Below are 17,922 nucleotides of genomic sequence, written 5' to 3' on the forward strand. Positions count from 1 at the left end.
ACAGCACACACATGCACTGTCCTCTGCCATTAGTTTATGGTTATGGAAATTAAACTTCCAGCCCCTCTTAGCATGATCATATCTAATCACTCCATATTCTGTAGTTGGTTAGCAGATGCTTTTAATAACTAATCTAGAAACATGTTTGAAAAGGATAGTGTTATCAGGACCGAGAACTTGAGTAAATATGCATAGACATAACCAAAGAAACAAGAGTGAAGTTCCAGTACTGGAAGAAACAAAGACTAAGAACAACAAAACAACCAGTAAGTCAGTCATGGGCCTCAATACACATTGCAGGATGCATTTAATCTCAAAAATAAAGTTGAAAACATCTACATTTTAGCATTTCCATCTTTACTACGGAGACATCATCAGAACTGATGAATTTTTGATAGCGGTGAAAGAATAGCAATTGGCCTATAATTAGAGATTTCTGTGAAGGTGCCACCTATGTGGAGAGGAAAGATGAAGGATTTTTTTCCACAGGGAGGGGACATAAGACTCCTTGATGGATCTATTAATGATTATTGAGACAGGGTAGGCAATTGAGTCAGCAGACATTTTAGAAATTCATTAGGAAGATTGTATGCAGAGGGGGAACATGGTTTGAGCTTTCACAGGAGGGATTTGATGAAGGAAGTAGGAACTGGTTGAAAAGAAAATGTGGGTGACAGGTAACAGGAGTCTGAGAGAGGGTAGAGGGAGATGGAGGGAATTTGTTAGTCATGGAAGCTATGCTATCAATGAAGTAAGAGTTAAAATGCGTTGCTATGTCAAGGGAGGTACTCTCACTGGAGGATTGGGGGTTGGACTGACTTTCTGGGTTTGGGATTTTTTGATAGTGTGCCAGAAGGTTTTAGGACTGGATTTGTGCTGATTTTCTGACATTGCATAGAATCTTTTTTCTAAATTAACCTGTTTCTTTACAAGTTTATGCAGTGCTTTTAAATGCTTTAAATTATTGTGAGTCTTATGTTTTAGGTAAGTTTTCCAAGCCTTGTCTCTTTTTTGCATGAGTGATCTGGTATAGACAGAAAGCCAAGGAGTATAGCTGGTTTTAACTCTTTTCCTTCTGGTGGGAGTTAAACTCTCTAAAGTGTTTAGGAATGTAAAATTAAATTGTTCAACGGCATCATCTTGTGGTAAGTATTTAAGGAAGGACCAACTGATGGAGTTTAGTAAATCTGTAAAGGCCTTCTGGTCAAAGTTGAATAGGTTTCGTACTGTCTTGTAGGTGTGTTGTCTACATGAATGTGAAATAACTCTAGCTGTACAGATGGGTGGTGATCACTAATAGAGGCTGGAAGTGTTCTGGATTGAGAGAAATTGTTAGGATGGGAGACCAAAATCCATTCAATTATTGAGCCATTTTGGTTTGTAGAACTGGTAAAGGCTGGGTGAGTAATTAGTTGAGAAAATCCAAATAGGTTTATGCTATCTGTCGGAAATTGTAAGTTAAGTTTCTGCCAGTCAGTGTTGACATCACCTAATATTATTGTTTCCAGAGAGAGATTTTTTTGATACCCAATATAGGATACTTTCCAGAGTTGACAAGTTATTGCCAGGGGGTATGTATAAAGCTGTAATGCAGAGACTTTTATTATTATTCAATTTAAGGTAGGTGATCAATAGTTTGGCTTTGGCAAAGAAGGGTATGAATCGATTGTGAGGGGTTAGGGAAATAGAAACAGGATATATTACTGCAACACCGCCTGCTTTTCTTTTACGTCAGTCAGCTCTGAACATATTAAAGCCTGGAGGAAATACTTTGGTGCCCTTTATGTGTGGTTTAAGCCAGGTTTTAGTAATTACTACTATGTCAGGAGATTGTGCAGTCATCCAAGTATGCAACTCTGAAATTTTGTTGCAATTGCTATGTGTCTTTACTGAGATAAATTTAAGCATATTTCATGCACCTGGAATATGGATTAAAGATGTGGATTGAAAGATGTTGGGACCAGGGTTAGGGTGGATGTCACCATAGAGCAGGAAGAATTTCAAGATTGTGTAGCAAAGATAGGATTTGATTTTGGTTAAATTGTCAGTAAATGTAGTGTTAAATAGGTATAGCTGTGTCTGAAACAGTTTGGGTTTAAAAAACAGTAAAATTGTCTATATGAAAGAGATGAGTAGTGATGGGTAGGGAGTATTGATTTCTGTTATTAGTGTAAGAGGTAGTGTCTGTAAGAGAGCTTAGAATAGGTTGGATAGGGACCAGATATGACGATAGTGAAGAAAGGCAGAAGACCATTAATGATAGCAGAGTAAGGAGAATCATTTTAGATTAGGGATTATTAGAGAGTTAATCAGACAAACTACTTTAGTTGATAATTTGAGGAGAATAATAACATTTGTAGAAATGGAGGAAGTGAAGTAGTATGCAGAGAGGGTGCTAGTGGGTTAACAGGAATATGTTGAGAGGTGGATCTATGGATGAGGAGGGTGGAGCTAACAGAGGAAGGGGATGATGGGAGTGGAGGTGGCAAAGGAAGGGTGTGGTGTGGACAGGTTTAAATGTAGAGGTAGTGGAGGTGGGAGGAATTAGGGGGCAGGATAGGGGAGCAAAGTTAGCCCTGGAGGGCGAACAAAGTGGGATGACACCCTGGAAACTAGAACCAGCAGGTAAGTACTCAAAAAAAACTATCAGTGAGGCTACAGCAAATCTATTTAAGATGCTGGTTACAGGGTCAGTTAAGTGTTGGGTAAAAAGTAGTAAGGCATATAAGGGTACATTTACAGTTTATAAAGAAAATCAGCTTAAGGGCATTTGGTACTCATCCTTCACTAAGCACAGTGGAATCAGAAACTGCTGCAAGTACAATTACAAATTAAAAAAGCTGGGAGGGGGATTGGGGTGTGCACACAGCTTGAAAAGTATAACAAACACATTAAACACAGCTATTCAAACCAAATAACATTGCATATTGAAGGGAAAAACATTTATATACACTTTCTTATTTAGAAAGCGTTTTGGCAGGTTTGCAAAAAGCTTGCAGGTGAATTTTGTTGTTTGAGTCCTGAGTGTTTAAAATCATCCAGGGCATACCTCTCAACCTCCAGTTCAGAGAATCAGGGGCAAAGGACCTTAAAATCTGGGACATTCAAGGGCACCTAATTAACATAAAATATGCATATTTAAATATGTGTATTAATGGACACTCCAATCCATTCATTCAATTACACAAAGACAGGGCATCATTTTAAGCAGTTTTTATTAGAGAATTATATACACAGAAATGCACAAAATAGAGGATTATTCATATTTTTCAGAAAAATAAAATTAAAGTAATACATGCTCAGCTCACCCCCTCACACATACCCTTAAAGACAGGTGCTTAAACAGCTGTAAAACACACATGCTTAATATGGAAAGGAGGCAATACATGAAATAAGGCAAATACATTCAGACTATTGATTTAACTTCAGCATCTTAGCAAGCAGAAGTGATTTCCAGCTGATGCCGTGGAGAAATGTTCTTTGTTGTAAGCAGCTGTTGCTCTTTTTTCTGCTTCCAGCATGTTCTTAGGATGTTTTACACAGTAGCAGTCATTGTCCTCAGTCATCTTTATTGATGAATTTAATGTTATTCGGCCAAGTGACTGTCTAAGCTCTGTTTTTACTTTGTGAACCATGCCAGGTGCCTGTTCTGTTTCACTGTTTGAGTGCAGCAAACAGAAAACACTTTGCATTAGCTTTTAAAATGTTGGGAGGTCTTGTACTGGAGGTCTCCCAAGCATGATGGACTAGTACTTTAGAGATGTGTCAGATCCATATGACCACTCAGTCATATGATATACTGAAAACTCATCTATTAGTTTGCATTGCTCCACTCGTGAACTACAAAAACCGAGACAAGTGCCAATATCTGCTATAACAGTTGAAGAAAGCTGTGATTTCATAGCTGGATCCAATAAGCTGTTCTACAGCAGGGGATCTTTTACAGGCAAATGCTTTTTTTTATTTTTAATAGGACTGCAGAGTAAAATTGCTTAGCTCTCTTAAATAGTTTCTGTTCCACTGTAGTACCCCTGATATCATCCAAATTGTTATCCAAATATGTTTTGGCATCAGGACCAGTACGAATTTCCCTGTCTTGTAAGATGTTGTCTTGCACTTCAAGAATTGCATCAATAGTACTTATATTTCCCAAAAACTGTCTTGCAATTGGTGATTTGAGTACCCTACTAGCATATGACTACAATACTTTCTGGATGTCATTATGCAATGTGAAAAATTTGCTTTCCCTGCTTTGGATTTGCACATTGAAGTTATGCAGTGGTTCAAGGGCATACTGCAGGAAGAAGAATGCCAGCTTAATATCATGGCTCTGCAGTCTCTCAGCTATTAGATCTACTTTAACAGAATGTGGTTCATAGGACAAGAAGTAGGATCTCAGGGCGGACCATAAAGCAAGCATTCTTTTGATGACTTTTGACAAAAAAAGCCACCGAGTGGGGGCATATCTGTTAATTCTGAGAGGTTCAATATCCATGAACAATGCAGACTCCTTAAGCTTCTGCCGATGTTGGGCACTGCTGGAAAAGTGACAATAAATGTCAGCTATCAGTTCCACTACAGGTACAGCTATTGCTTTTACACCAGATTTAATACATAAATCTGCAATGTAGTATAAGCATCCATGTTGAAAATATGTGGATTAACCTCTATTAATCTGGATAACACCAAATTCCACTTACCAATCATGGATGCAGCATTGTCTGATGAATAAGCCACTGTGCTGGTCACAGGAATGTCAAACTTGCCCAGAGTGTCCATTACACAGTCATAAATGGCTTGGCCAGTTCCACTGATATAATCAGCCATATCAAGGAATCTTATAACATTTTAACAAATAAATAAAACCACTGAACACTCCAAATGACAAATGGCCAAGAACCAAGTCCACTGCTCGAACAGGGCAGTACGACAAACAACCAATGTTGCACAGTTCCCAGAATAAATTCCACGATCCAGCAAATGTAGAAACCAATTTATTAAAACCAAAATCATACAACTCCAGCAATGGTCAGGTTTAGCGCTTTCATCTGACAGTAACCAGACTTCATCAGAACCATTAGTTGCTAATTAATTAAGCCTTATAAAGGCATTTTAGCGCCAAAAAAATTTTAAAAATAAAAACCTCATTTTAGGAGATGACTTTTAGTAATCATACCTTTCAATAAGTTGGTTAAATGTGCACATAATTAATGGATACATAAAATAAATGAATGCATCAAATAAATAAGTATATAAATAAATATATATATATATATATATATATATAAATATAAATACATAAATATGTATAAATATAAATATAAGTATAAATATATATATATAAATAAATAAATATATAAATAAGTCCCTCCAAAAAATATGGGAATTACCCAATGAATCATCCACGGTCTAATAACAGAAAAGGTTTAATACTAATACTGTCATTAAGTCCGGGAAAGGAGGTGGCATCACAAAAAATCTGCCATTCACTTTCCTTATATGCCAGAAATGTCTTCCAATTACCACCATAAGCTGAAATATCCACTTGGTCTACTATAGAAAATTTAAATACATGATCTTCACCTTTTTCCAACACGTGTTTACTCAATGCATTTTTAGTGTCTTTCTTCTTTATCCTGTATAAATGTTCATATATACGAGTTTTCAGCTTTCTTTCTGTCTTGCCTATATACTAGGCAGGACAAAGTACACAAGTGGCAAGATAAACAACTCTTTGGGTGTTACAATTCCCTTTTATACATTGACACACAGTATTCAAAAAATTATGTAATTTGATAGTCATGTTCTCATTAATGTGCTTGCATTGACTGCAAGTACCACATTTATTAGTATCACTCTTATTCTGAATAGGTTTGATTTTCGAACTACTCTCTAACATCTTTTTTAAATTAAATGAAGTTTTACAAACACTAAAGGGTTGACTACCTAAAAATGAACAAGTATTTTCCGAAGTATTAATCAACTCCCAATGTCTGTTCAAAATCTCCTTTACTAAATTTGTGTATGGGTTGAACATAATAATACAAACTGTCCTACTGATTCCTCCACTCATCTTTTTGTTATTCAGAAAGTTCTTCCCTAAAATGGGTGTGTATCTACTACCCCAACTACTTTTAACATACCCAGCCACTTTGTCTAACACCACTTTTGGATAACCTCTAGACATAAACATTTGATAAATCCCATCAATTTCGTTCTCCATAATGTCCTTGGTAGAGGACATTCTTGCTGCATGAATACATTGCCCTTTGAACACATTCCTAAAGATGTGATGTGGGTGGCAGCTACTATATTCGATGTAATCGTTTGAGAAAGTAGATTTCCTAAAAAGTTTAGAAACAAAACCTTCAGAGGTGTTACTAATGAAGGTGTACAGATAGGAAATACCAGTTTTCTCAAACTTGAACGTAAATTTAAGGAAATCAGAACTATTATTTAAATAAGTGACAAATCTATTTATATCCTCAGTTGGCCCCTTCCAAATGATAAACAAATCATCCAGATATCGAGAATACAATGAGATGTTTTTATAAAATTCACTGGGAAAAACAAACTGGTTCTCCCACTCAAGCATAACCAGATTGGCAGAAATGGGGGCACAAGAAGCCCCCATTGCTACCCCTCTGGTCTGCCTGAAATGTTCGCCTTGGAATTGAATGTAATTGTGTTCAAGTACTAACCCCACCATGTCCAAATTTAAACAAATCCGACCCCAACTAAGACCGGAATATTTTTTAAGACTGTTACCAAAAAATTCTATTCCGGTAGAACTGGGAATACAAGAAAACAAATCTTGAACATCAATGGTCAAAAAAGTAAGTTCTTCTACCCATACATCAGGAGTTAGTCTGCTTAAAAATTCCCATGAATCTTTAATTAAATGAGGGACACTACTGTACACATGTTTAGTCCATTGGTCAATTGTGACCCCTATGTTGTAAGTTTTAGAGTAAGAACCTGAAATGATTGGTCTAAAGGGGGGGGGGGTTCCAAGGATTTATGTATTTTGGGGGTCCCAAAAATATTGGCCATCCTTGGAAATTCATTGGGTAATTCCCATATTTTTTTGGAGGGATTTATTTATTTATTTATTTATATTTATATTTATATTTATATTTATACATATTTATGTATTTATATATATATATATATATATATATATATATATATATATATATATATTTATTTATTTATTTATTTATTTATTTATTTATTTATATACTTATTTATTTGATGCATTCATTTATTTTATGTATCCATTAATTATGTGCACATTTAACTAACTTATTGAAAGGTATGATTACTAAAAGTCATCTCCTAAAATGAGGTTTTTATTTTTAAAATTTTTTTGGCACTAAAATGCCTTTATAAGGGTTAATTAATTAGCAACTAATGGTTCTGATGAAGTCTGGTTACTGTCAGATGAAAGCGCTAAACCTGACCATTGCTGGAGTTGTATGTTTTTGGTTTTAATAAATTGGTTTCTACATTTGCTGGATCGTGGAATTTATTCTGGGAACTGTGCAACATTGGTTGTTTGTCGTACTGCCCTGTTCGAGCAGTGGACTTGGTTCTTGGCCATTTGTCATTTGGAACATTTTAACGAATGCCATGGTAAAAAAAACAAGTAAAATCACAAGCAACTTGTCATCCCCCATATCTGTACTCTGGTCGAGGTTCAAACAGTATGGCACTTTCTGACAAACTTGTGCAACATCCTGCTGATACTTTGGCCCCATTACATCTCTTAAAATGCAAGCAGCCTTTGTTGGTCCACAGGTCATTTTTTTGTACCACCTCAGGATCCATGCAGTACCTCTTCATGTACTTCAGGAAATGATCCCCAGCCATAAATGCAAGTTGTGTTCAGCAAGTAGACTCATAAAGGCTACTTCAGCCTCCAGCACTTTATCACTGGCTTGCTGAGTGGCAAACATTTCTGTGATCTTCCTCCCAGTTGAATGTTTGGTGCTCATCTTGTGCTTCTCAGTGTTTATATGCCACTGCAGATCATTCTGCCCTCCATGTCCAACATTAATATTAGTGCCACACGTCTTGCAAAATGCATAGCCTGGACCATGCCTGTTTTCCATTACCCAGTCAAAGGTGACTTTCCAGTTGCTTTGGAATGTGGTCATTCGCTTCTTCTTTTCAGAGGCAGCATCTTCAGAGAAGGAAAAAGGTGGAGTCATAATTACTGTGACACTAAACTTTTATTTTCAGTAAATGAAGCTTGTATGATGGCAAATAGTAGTCAAAAAACTTTCTTACCCTTCAGAGTTGTAGCACTATAACAGTGTAAGAAAATTTGCATTGCACCCCCTTCCATGTGGCTTGTACCATGCTGTTCTGTGATTCAGCCATGACCTTGCTTCTGAAGAAAATTAATGATTCAGATAAAGGATGAGAATGCAATCCAGAAACCTCTTTAAACTTGTATAACTCAGTAAGACTGAGTAATACGAAGCACCATATATAGTCAAAATGTAAGCATTATTGCAAATAAATAATAAATCCATTATTCAAAATAACTCATAATGCATCCAAGAAAAACCTCATTATTGCAAATAATTCATAACATATCCAGGAAAATCTCATTACTGCAAATGACTCTATGCAACATGCATTTTCTGTCAACACTTTGCAACATAATCAGAGTGTCATACAATCTCACCCCATTCAAAAGAATATTACACTTCAGTCCACCAGAGCAAAAATGTTATAAACCAAGTCACTTGAGCATCATCCTCCTAGAATCAAAACTACAGACTACAAGTATCAACTACCATTCCCTGCCCTTCCTAAAACTGGTGACTTTGAGAAAAAAGGTGGTGAATTACAGTTATAGATTTTGCTTCAGAATACATATCAATTCACGTACTTATTTAGTTAGTCCCAAAACATTCTAAACAAACCAAGCAGACCATACCACAAAGTATGAAATCCATAAATATTCCCAGAAAGCAGAAATATGGCAGGCTTAGAAATCGCGTATCCCCCATTTCAGGAATAGCCATCCCTTACATATCAAACAGAGTACTCCTCTAACAACTTTTGAAACCAGCCTGGATGACTAGATAAGTGACCACTGATTTTCACCAGGACTATATGGAGAAAATATATTTAATGGAGAACATTTTAGTCAGTTTCCCAGCAGTACTGGGTGATGTGGAAGAGTTTCTCCGCGCTTTCCTTGGCTGTAAGCTTAGTAAAAAACAATGAACCTATGAACATATTCCTATCTATAATGGCATACATCAGCAGCATCATTCACAAAAAGGAGGTAACATCAGACCCAAAAAGTTTTAGACCCATCAGCTTGTCCAGTATTCTATGTGAATCCAAGGAGATTATTCAGTAAAACATGCCTAAGTTCAAAAAGGCTTTCTACAGAATTGCACACCTGGTACAGCAGTAATGACCTTGCCTATAATGTCAAGTGACATATCACGAGTCTTCCTAAAAAAGGCCAAAAACTTTGATTGCAAAATAGCTAGTCAAGCCATAAAATGTTGCAGTCATTAAACAGCTACAGACATTAGCATATAGCAATTTAAACTTTCATTAATATCTACCTACCAAATTCAAAAACATATGTTTTGTAACTTAATCCTAAAGCACATGTCTACTCACCTCAGTGCATCATTGCATCAGTTTATACTTCACTTATCTAATCCATTACTGAGTACACTGGCACTTCATGTAGCCTTTGAGCAAGCCACCTGAAATAATTTAAGAAAGGAATAGTGATTTCTTATTAGAAAAAACATAGCATTGGAAAACTTAGACTATTGGAAATACTTCAGGAACTGCTGTTATATTCTGCTTCATAAGTTATTTACATGTGACATCTGTCTGATATATAAAGTCTGATATGGTCCAGATCAGGAAAACTTATAAACCTAACACTAATAAAAATATGAATAATAAAATAAAAGTGACAGATGCATTATGTAATGCTTTCCAAGATTATGAAATAAGCTCATCCATTTAAAAAGTCACTTGTTGAATTTAATAAGAAATCATTTTGATACATGTATGGCAAATAGAAAATACCAACACAGGGTTAAGGCAATCAAACTTCTTGAAGGTTGGTAGGTTGTTAACTTGAAAACAGTAAGTAAGAATGTATTAGCATATCTCCCAGGTTAGAGAATGAAGTATATTTTAGAATGTGTTCCATGTTACATAGCCTCTCTTAATGACATTGTGACTATTAGGCTGCTAACCACATAATGAGTCTGCTGTATGTTCCAGCCAGGCTTGCCCCCCCCCCCCCATATTTTAACAGTATAAACACCAAAAGAGCATTTTCATTTCCAACTCTATTGTTTTGAGTCTTAACATTTTTGCATTTTGTATTTTGTTCTCACAAAGTAGCCACTTTTGAGTCTTGCTCATGACAAAACACCAAACTCTTTCAATTTTTGCATTGCTGCAAGTCATATTTTAAGAATATATCCACTACAACCATCAACTGCGGTGGTGGTGCTGCGGTAGCGTTGTCGCCTCACAATAAGACATTGTCCCATTCGATTCTCAGCTAGAGCGTCTTCTGTGTGGAGACATGCGTGAATGGGCGTACCTTCGTTGAAGGTTGTGTGTCATGGCTGGCAACTCGGCACGTAAAAATCTACTGCCAATCATTAGCGGACCAGAGTTCCGCTGTGGCGACCCCTAACCAGGAAAATCCGAAAGACACAACAAAAATCCACTACAACCATCAGCATTTCTGAGATGGATGGTAATTTGCCTGAAAATTGAAAGCTTTGAATCCCAAACTTTGAGCATTCCGGATGCACAGTAATTCAAATAATGTATTACACTGATAGGGTGCACACTGGAACCTGAGAAGAAAAGCAACAAAACTTTAAACCCAAACCAATCCAGCCATCAGCGATCATTTTAAGAATGTACACAGGAGGCAAAGCTTTCCTTCACAATTCACAATAAATGGTAAACATAATCGTACTACTAATAAATAAAAAAAGAATACACAATACAGGAGATGAGCAGGCTGTTTTAAATACCAACAAATAATTGACAATTCCTAATATACCTGCATTTATAATTGGTTACAAATGACAAAACTCAACCTAATCAGTGCGACAAGAAAACTGAAAAGCAAGGTATTTTTAACCTACCTGAACTTAGTTTCCAAAACAACATAAACATTGTAAGGGTTATTCTAGGAAAAAAAAGTCTGCAGCAACTTTCAGTACAGTTTGCAACTTTCCCCTCACAGTATTTCAAAGTATGATAATTTCACACAGTTGGTGTCATGATATACTGTTTGCCTATCACCATTACTTTCATGTCATAAATTCAGTATCCTAAAAGACTATAGAGTAAGCTAGAAAAGCAAACTAAGAGGCAATCTTTACAAAAACATTTTAAAATAATGCAGAATGACACTATTTAAATGATGCAACGTACACACTGAGGATTATATGCATGGAATTCAAGCTGTATAGTATATAATTATTATCATTTCCAGATATTTCTCTGAGGTTTTGGAGCCTTTACAGTCCTGTTTTCCAAAGAGGTGATGGGGCAAGTTTAATTATTTCACCAAAAGAGCCAGAACAAAATCCAGTTTACTTTGTTACAGAAAAAAAAAACTGCTAAAATTTCACATATTAGTACTGTAAAAAAAACTTAATATGTGGCTTCTCTCTGGTTTTCTGATGTGGTCAAACAACTGTCTACATCTGAAATCGAAGGCAACATGTTAAATAACTAAATGATCAGAATTAGTCTTCTTAGTTACATTATATAAAAGGACAGATGCATCAGATGATCAGATGGGACTAATCCAGTCAATAACAGTAAACAGAAAAATAAGTAAAACTATCCTTTATGTCAGTCCATCAGCTAATGGGTAACTTCCACTGAAGGATGCTGAAAAAGTTTCTTATGATTCTATGGATCGTCTGCTGAGGAGAAATGTTCTCTTATTTTGTGTAGAGATAGCGCCACAATTCTAAGGGGCATATTTGATGATCTGGGCTCCACATATTCTTTATAATGAAAAAGGGATGACTGTACATGTATACTTCCTCAAATGTCTTAAACTCCTCTCTGCATACAGTTTCATCTTTTATAAATGTCTTAAACTCCTCTCTGCATACAGTTGTATATTTTATTTGTGTCTACTTTATTGTTTGACAAACATACCCTGGTTAAAATACAAACAAACATTTATGACTCTGGGTAAAGTTCATTTACTGATTTTCAATTTTTTTGCTTGCCATCAGTGAGAAAGATGTTATACTGAACTATCCCCCAGATTCATGAAGCTTGCGCCAGGCGCAGGCATAGCGTAGGCGGCATAACGTCAAATATGTCCGCTGAGCGATTCAGGTATGAACCAATCCCACGTGCACTACCGGCATATGCCAGAGCTACGCAGCCCTCGGCATAGGTATGCAAATCACCCCATGCGCAGTGTTGCACCATGCTAATGAAGGCATATAGTGATTCACAAAGTGGTGCAGGCGTAGCGCAAGCCCATGGAAATGTAAACCAAAAAACACAGTTTACATTTTCCCAAACAGAACATTGGAGTTATGGAAGCGGACCACACACATGTATTACAAAGTTAACATATGCCAATGGAGAAATACACAGCCAATGGCACAAGAAAAGATGCACAACACCTAAAAAACATTTAATGTCATGTCCACAGTAAAGCACAGTACAACCGCAGGGCATGTGTGTGCAAACAGGAATACAAAGGAAATATATAGAAATGGCAGAAAATCGCAATGAAAGACAAATCAGGATTGCACCATAATATGCAATGGTAGTCATGGCACACCACAAGCAAGGTGCAAGGGTTGCCAGAGGCCCGCGACAGTGTTCAGCGCTGTAACTATGAATTAGTAGTCAATGCCATGCAAATGAGGCAGATAATACTGAATCGCAAACGTCCCGCCAGATTAAGGATGCACCTGACGGCGCAGCGCTATAACACCGAGGAGTGTATCAAAGGTGATACATGACATCAGCAGAGGGGTGTGCCACCGTATCAGTAAGCACATTGGAGCAATGCAAATCTGGCCTGGCCATTGCTAAGCAAAGCTGAAGGACAGGGGTGGGGAGGAGGGTAGAGAACCGTTTAGCTGAGAGCACACATGGTGCCCAAAAGCGCATGTGTATGGGGATGAACTCGTGCCCGAAACCCGGTAAGCAGATGCATGCACCGCGAACAATAGCGCAAACAGGAAGGTCATGGGAAGAAAAGAAGGAAATGCTGAAGCAGGGTAATTGGCGTAGTAATGAGCAATTAACACCAATCAACACACGTCGGCCAATCGATGGCAGTAGACAATCCTGCATGCAGAAACCTGCAAAACAGGATAGGGGAGGCATAGGATTTCAAAGAAAGGTGTGGAGGACCTGGAATGCAAAGATAGGAGAACTGTCATAGCAGAGCAAAGCAAACCCACAGTAGATCGGCAATAGCACACATTACGCAAGATAAGCCAGGTCTAGGAAAGTACAAATGAAAGCAGGCAGCTGGATGTATGCCAGCAAATGGTAGGTGTAACATGCACAAATGTAAACGGAAGGACAGGAGGTAATCACGGCATCCAAATGTAATGCAACACCAAAGGCAGCACAATAGCTGTTTCGTAAATAAGACACAGAAGATACCCTGTAGCCACGATCGTACATTCACACCCTATGACATCATCAGTGTTCACAGCAGAACAGTATAAAGTGTGAAAGCACCCAACACACACCTGTGTATTCCCAAAAACCGCACCGTAGGTGTAAACAGATGGGGAAGTTTTAAAATGCACATGTTGGGAGCTGCCATAGCTGTGATTCATCAGCATGTGTTACAGACCGACGGTGTTGCGGAGGATGATGCCGACAACCACCGTAGGCCTCGGAGGAGGAGAAGAGTGTTCAGACCAAGGGTAACCTACCAGGGGCTACATGATCTGGAGATAGTAGAGCATTACAGGGTGGACAGGGACATCTTACAGCAAATAGTAGAGCTGTGCCGGCCACGCCTGAAAACTAGAAACAACAGAGGGGAACCCATCCCAGTGGACATGAAGGTATGTATAAGCTTGCGAATACTAGCCACAGGTACCTTTCAAAGGCCAACTGGAGATATAATGGGGATCTCACAGGCATCAGCATCCAGGGTACTACACCAGTTCCGGGATGCCATGTTACCACATGCCAATGAGCATATATACTTCCCCCGAACTCAGGAGGAGTTGGCCAGCAATATGTGTCACTTCCACCGTATGACAAACTACCCGGAGGTACTGGGTGCGATAGACTGCATGCACATACAAATCAAGTCACCACCCGGTGAGTATGGTAGGTGCTACATAAACCACAAGGGATTCCACTCCATCAACTACCAGATCATGTGCAATGCCCAGGGCATTATCATGGATGTGTGTGCTGGCAGCCCTGGAAGCTACCAGGACTCCCATATCTGGCATGCCTCACAGCTGTATCAGGTATTTGTTAGGGGGGACATCCTACAAGGTCACCTTGTGGGGGATGCTGGCTATGCACTGGAGCCGTGGATGATGACCCCCATCAGAAATGCACACACACCAATGCAAGAACGCCATAATGAGGCACACACACAAACCAGAATCATCATAGAGCGTGTGTTCGGGATGCTGAAATCACAGTTCCCATTCTTGGACACATCTGGTGGAGCCTTGCAGTACTCTCCAGGCACGTGTGCCCACATCTTCATAGTATGTGCCATGCTACATAATATGATCCTGTGGAAACAGCTGCAGCAGGGTTATAATGGGGGAGGGCCTCACAGCCCACTGCAAGTGCCAAGGCCAACACAGGCACAGAGGGATCCAGACCATGGACACACTGTGCCAGCTCCAGTAGGTAGACATAGGCATGCCCAATATGCCTAAGGCTTGGCAAAGAGGGAACATATAGCACATACCTTGACAGTGTAGGCTCCCACGGACTGACACCCCTCCCCACCTGCACACAGTAACATGGATGGCACACAAACATGACTACCTGTAAATTGTGATGTATAGGTGGCCCACTGTGGAATCCTACATAGGCAGCCCTCAACCATTGTACACACAACAGCCATGGGAACATGGAACTGTCAACACCTGAAAAGTAGATGCACCCATCAGCATCTGTTGGTGCTGTGTGTATAGGTTCCCAGGTACATTGGTAGGTACACGCCCGATTGTCAGAGGCAAAACACCAAACGGGGAAAACAGTGACACCCGTCGCCACAACATTGAGTAAGCATCTGTCGCGTACTGGAGCAGAGGCAATTGCAGGAGCACATGTGTGTAAGCACTGTCCTACACACAGTCATCACGGATTTCCTGCCGCGTTACTGAGGGGCTCCACAAAATGTAATCATGGATGTAGTGTCAAGGCAGGGGATGTACCCATGACAGGCATTAGTCACCTCGGCATGCTGCATCCATGGTCGTATGAAGTTGTAGCAAATTATCAGGTGTACCTAATTGTGATATACATACCCAGTGCTGGAGTACAGCCAGTAAACATCACATGGACATACCATTAACTGGACCCATCAAGTTGTAAACTAACGGAGTCATCCATGTGAGTGTAGTGTGGAGTAACTGCTGTAGTGTACTGCACATACAAATTTACATAATTTGTGTACAACCCCCAGATGTCCAAGTGGTACATGCAGTGACTGTCGTGCCTGTTCCCAGTCCCACGTCCCGCAAAGGATGTAACATAATCCCAATGGCACAGGTAATGCAGTCCGGATGCAGGTCATCAGAATATGTGTAGCAGACGTTAGCGGGAATAAGCATTGCCCACAGCTGGTAAGCGATGTTTAAATATGACTATACGGATATGCGTGAAACAGGGCTAAGTGTCACCGATCACTGCGCAGATCACGGTCAATGATGTACAGAACAGGTGACACCAGCATTAGTCACCCCTGAACAAATAGTGCCTGCTCTGAAGGGTAAAACTACCACTGCCAGGAGTGGAACAGGCAGTCATGTACACAATCACCCAACACTATTGCTAGGCAAGATGTACGTTCGGTAGGGTTGCCACAATTCAAATGACCAATGTGGGACATACACCAAATGTCAGCAGGACAACACACACCCGGCCAGGATGAAAACCAGAACAACAGTGTTTTGCATAGATAAAAAGCTTATAGTTTAGTAATGGTCGCAGGTACGTGTCCTGTGTCCTGTAACATGTAGGTGGGTCAGATACAGAATAAGGGTGACATGCAACAATGACATAAACTATAGGGAATATGTTTGTCCCAAAGTCGCAGGACATTTGCTATGTTCACAAATATTTCGCAGGACACAACTGCACAAAGGGGGATTGTCCCTCGCAAAGTGGGATGGGAGGTAATCTTAACCTATGGCAGGTGTGTAATGTGACAGGTACAGACACAAACATGCGGAGTCTAGGAAACACAGTATACACTGACAAACACACAATGAAAGGCGTAGCATGCCTGTCACCACCCCTGTCTGAGATATGTATATAAATATATATATATATATATATATATATATATATATATATATATATATATATATATATATATACACACACATACATACAGATATATATATATATATATACACACACATACATACAGATATATATATATATATATACACACACACATACATACAGATATATATATATATATATATATAGATATATATATATATATATATGTATATATATCTACACATATATAATACAGATAGAAAGAGCGATAGTGTGATATATGTCGATATACAAGGGGTCACTGGCATCTGCAAATATATAGATAGGTCGACGACATTCTAAACACCTTTGCGGTACAAATAAATGGGATACCGCCAGCTATGGAACGTGTCACACACTGACACGCGTAACCAAGAGGATGAAAGACAGAAAGAACACAGTACTGGAACAGTAGAACCATGAGCAATAGGAAGATAGTAAGGACATGTAGTCACCACTGTCGGCGGTGTGGACTTCGTAGGTACCGTGTACAACTGTGGTTGTGTGTGATGTAGCCTGTGTATGTGTGTGATGAGGGTACCATGTGTGTTCCCGTGTGACTAAAGTGTGTCGTGTGTGTCCGCATAGTGTGTCTGTAGGTGGCAACTCGAAGGTAGATGACTACGGTAGGTGCGGGTATAGCTATCCGTAGGCATGCGGTAAACACCTGTCCCACATCGGGAGGGACGGCCCCCCCTGGGCAGGTGTGTCCTGAAATGAAACATTAGAAAGGGCAACTGTCCGTGAGTGTAGGACATTAGTATGTCCCACATAATATGCAATAGTTGCAGGAAATACTCATGCCTGTATGTAAGAAACGGAAATGTTACATGCAAACCGATATGTAGTGAAGGACCAAGAACAATAGTTTTGTAATGAGGATAAAAGTATGCGCTATCCTGTGTACTGACCGTGGCCATATGTCAGCCCGTAAACACCACGGTGTGACCCGCAAGTGTCCAACTATGGCCATATGAAAAGGTGGCAAGCCATGTGACAGAGAGTCTGACACCAACACCACTGCAATGACAGCAAATATCTGGGGCAGACATACACGGGATAGCGTTCATTTACAAATATCTCTGCACATATCGCCGTACATCCGGAGGTATGGAAGTATCAACCACACCTGCATACCATATTGAAACCAATTAACAATGGCCCACAGTAAATTCCCATAATAGAAGACTATTAAGTAATAGCACTGTAATTAGGGAAGGGGCCCACACACATATATATGGACTACGTAGAAATGCAAGCCTCACAAAACCGTATATGCTACGTACACCCGCCTACATCCCCCACACTGTAAACAATAGCAATACAGACTGTAATCACAGCCCAAACATCTAGTTAGTCAATTACATC

The 17,922-nt window shown here is 39.2% G+C and overlaps 1 protein-coding gene across 1 annotated transcript in view; it reads left to right on the plus strand.

The window, feature by feature from the left end:
- The window catches only part of LOC122799221 (autocrine proliferation repressor protein A-like), a 660,522-nt gene that overhangs the window by 221,437 nt on the left and 421,163 nt on the right, over nt 1-17,922 (plus strand). The gene's annotated exons all lie outside the window — the stretch shown is intronic.

The sequence above is a fragment of the Protopterus annectens genome, chromosome 4.part0 (assembly GCF_019279795.1).
Source record: "Protopterus annectens isolate FY-2018-M chromosome 4.part0, PAN1.0, whole genome shotgun sequence".
In the NCBI taxonomy this organism is placed as follows: domain Eukaryota; kingdom Metazoa; phylum Chordata; order Ceratodontiformes; family Protopteridae; genus Protopterus; species Protopterus annectens.